Genomic DNA, 3,898 nt, shown 5'->3' on the forward strand with positions numbered 1-3,898 from the left:
CTGCTATTTAATATCTACATGAAACCGCTGGGTGAGATCATCCAAGGACAGGGGGTGAGGTATCATCAATACGTTGATGATACCCAGCTTTACATCTCCACCCCATGTCCAGTCAATGAAGCAGTGGAAGTGATGTGCCGGTGCCTGGAGGCTGTTGGGGCCTGGATGGGTGTCAACAGACTCAAACTCAACCTGGATAAGACGGAGTGGCTGTGGGTTTTGCCTCCCAAGGACAATCCCATCTGTCTGTCCATTACCCAGGGGGGGGGATTATTGACCCCCTCAGAGAGGGTCCGCAACTTGGGCGTCCTCCTCGATCCACAGCTCACATTAGAGAACCATCTTTCAGCTGTGGCGAGGGGGGCGTTTTCCCAGGTTTGCCTGGTGCACCAATTGCGGCCCTATCTGGACTGGGACTCATTGCTCACAGTCACTCATGCCCTCATCACCTCGAGGTTCGACTACTGTAATGCTCTCTACATGGGGCTACCTTTGAAAAGTGTTTGGAAACTTCAGATCGTGCAGAATGCAGCTGCGAGAGCAGTCATCGGCTTACCTAGGTATGCCCATGTTTCACCATCACTCCGCAGTCTGCACTGGCTGCCGATCAATTTCCGGTCACAATTCAAAGTGTTGGTTATGACCTTTAAAGCCCTTCATGGCACTGGACCAGAATATCTCCGAGACCGCCTCCTGCCGCACGAATCCCAGCGACCGATTAGGTCCCACAGAGTGGGCCTTCTCCGGGTCCCATCAACTAAACAATGTCGGTTGGCGGGCCCCAGGGGAAGAGCCTTCTCTGTGGCGGCACCGACTCTCTGGAACCAACTCCCCCCAGAGATTAGAACTGCCCCTACTCTTCCTGCCTTCCGTAAACTCCTTAAAACCCACCTTTGCCGTTAGGCATGGGGGAATTGAAACACCTCCCCCGGGCATGTTCAATTTATACATGGTATGCTTGTGTGTGTGTCTGTTAGTATATGGGGTTCTTTTAAATCTTTAAATCTTTTAAAGTTATTTGGATTATTTATGATTTGTTCTATCTTGTTGTGAGCCGCCCCAAGTCTTCGGAGAGGGGCAGCATACAAATCTAAATAATAAATAAATAAATAAAAATAAATTAATGATAGTCATAGAGTACAAATAAGCAATCAGGAAACCATCAATATTAATATAAATCATAAGGATACAAGCAACATGTTACCGTCATTAGTGGAAGGAGATGGTGATAAGAATGATGAGGATTAATAGTAATAATAATGCAGCCTTAGTGAATAGTTTGAGAGTGGTGGGGGAATTCTTTGTTTAGTAGAGTGATGGCATTCGGGAAAAAACTGCTCTTGTGTCTAGTTGTCTTGGTGTGCAGTGCTCTATAATGTCATTTTGAAGGTAGGAATTGAAATTATTTATGTCCAGGATGGGAGAGGTCAGTAAATATTCTCACTGCTCTCTTTTTGACTCGTGCATTATACAGGTCCTCAAATGAAGGCAGGTTGGTAGCAAATGTTTTTTTCTGTAGTTCTGATTATCATCTGAAGTCTGTGTCTGTCTTGTTGGGTTGCAGAACTAAGCCAGACAGTTATGGAGGTACAGATGACAGACTAAATAATTCCTTTGTAGAACTGTATCAGCAGCTTCTTGGGCAGTTTGAGCAGTTTGAAAAGACAGTTCAGAAGAACCAACATTCTTTGAATTCTGGTAGCCAACTGGTACAAAGCTAGTTTGCCCTCTGTGGAGCACCATGGATAATGTGCATGCATGAAAGAAGGAACAGTCTTAGGCTACCAGAACTATTCTGTGGTTAAAAAGCATTGTAGGGCCTATTATCCCATTATCTTGCGCAAGAGCCTATCATGGCGATCAGATCGTTTGGTCTGCTCGGGATGGTCTTCTTGCTGGTGGCAATGTTTCAGTTCCCCTCACGTTCATGGGCTTCAGAAACACCTAGCGGCAGTAGTGGAGATGTTCTTGGCCTCAGTGAGTGGTTTAAGATCGAGGGTCACACAGTGGTGCCAGGAGTAAAACCTCAAGACTGGATTGCGGGCGCTTGAGTGCTGGGAAGAGCATATTGGCTTCCTGAAGGCAGATGGAAGCTTTGTGGTTCCCAATATTCCTTCTGGATCCTATATTATTGAAATTATATCTCCAGCTTACAAATTTGAACCAGTACAAGTAGATACTACTTCAAGAGGAAAAATGAGGGCAAGACACATGTATTGTATCAAAACGTCAGGAGTCGTTTGATTGCCATATCCTCTTCAAATGAAATCTTCTGAGCCTCCTTCATAGTTTATAAAGAGAGAGTCTTGGGGATGGGTAGACTTTTTAATGAACCCCATGGTTATGATGATGATCCTTCCATTGCTAATGTTTGTATTATTACCCAAAGTTGTCAATACAAGCGATCCTGATGAGACAGGAAATGGAGAAATCCATGAATATGTTGAATTCTAATCATGAGCTGCCTGATGTGTCAGAGTTCATGACAAGACTTTTCTCTTCAAAGTCTTCCAGCAAGTCTACCAATAGTAGCAGTAAAATAGGAAAAAGTGGTGCCAGAAAAAGGAGGTAGTTGTTTCATTTCCTGGAGCCACAATTTTTGCACAGCTTGGTGATGTGTTATCATCTGGATGTTCTATGAAAGAACCGAAAGCCATTACTGTAACCTTAATTCAGTTTGAATTTTGAGAGGGTACAACTGTAACTTTTAGATCTATTTAAGTAAATTGTTCTCAAAATACCCGCGAGTATAACTTCTGACTAAAATATGTAACATCAGTACTGACGATAATTTAACTCCTTTGTAGAGAATGACATTAAAGAATTTAAATTAAAAATAAGTAAAAAGCATTGTAGACTTCCTTGGCTGTGTACAACATATTCTTTAAATATGTTCTTTAAATGATCATATTCTTTAAATGAACATATTCTTTAAATGATCCTGATGTAATTAGAATGCACATCCAAGAAATAGAACTCATTAATTCCAGTTTGCCCACCAAGGAAGAATGTCTGTCTTTCATTGCTTTACATATATTTCATGATTCGGAATCACGCCTGCTGTATTTCTTCAAATGGAATAAACCCAACTGTCAAGTTGATGAGTCTGAAGATTTCACTTAATCTCTTTCTTGATCGCTTGTAGTAATCTCTAAACTCTTCCCTGAGAATTTCAGTGGCATAAAACATATGCATCCCATTTGTTATTTATTACTGAACAGAATGCTACTTCTTCTCCAGTAAAGGGCTGAATGAATTTCAACCCAGATTAGCAAATTTGCAATCTGTTTTGAGCATTCGTAAGGGAAATTTTACTTCTGGCCTATTACTGTATAGTTTACAGACACCATCACACAAAGGTTGTTTAATACAGAACACCAACTTTTTAACAAGCCAAGTTTCTTTCTCAGCTGATTGACTTTCATCTCATGGGCAAAACCTTGAAATTTGATATATGGAGTACATTGTCATTCAAATAAGTGCAACTCACTCGCAAGGCCAGAGCTTTGCCTCTTGCAGCTAAATAATATTTGTAATGGTAACTTATGATAAAAAGCTGAAATTGGATTTCATAAGAGTGAAGCCTGGCATGAGTAGTCATAGTGCTTTTGGCTGAGGCTGCTGCTTTGTGTTACATTATTTTCTCCGATACCACAATGCATCTGCAAACTCACCACAAAATCTGTAATTGCACTAAATGGTATTTCAAGGGTAATGTACTAATGTTATAAATTGGAAGCTGGGAAAATTATCTAACATTAGGATAAGTTACCCAGTTAGTGAATATTGCAAAATTAATTTTGCATGTCTCTTTTTTCTCTGCCTTTCTATATATTCCTGGTTAACTAGTTCTCTCAATTTTCTACTCAGCCCTTATTAGCCATATTGCAGTTAGCAA

General features: G+C 41.1%; 1 pseudogene; it reads left to right on the forward strand.

Moving 5' to 3' along the window:
• Nucleotides 1-1,853: 1,853 nt before the first annotated feature.
• On the forward strand, nucleotides 1,854-2,572 carry LOC139158942 (endoplasmic reticulum membrane protein complex subunit 7 pseudogene; annotated as a pseudogene).
• The last annotated feature ends 1,326 nt before the right edge of the window (nucleotides 2,573-3,898 follow it).

This window comes from Erythrolamprus reginae, chromosome 2, assembly GCF_031021105.1.
Source record: "Erythrolamprus reginae isolate rEryReg1 chromosome 2, rEryReg1.hap1, whole genome shotgun sequence".
Lineage (NCBI taxonomy): Eukaryota > Metazoa > Chordata > Lepidosauria > Squamata > Dipsadidae > Erythrolamprus > Erythrolamprus reginae.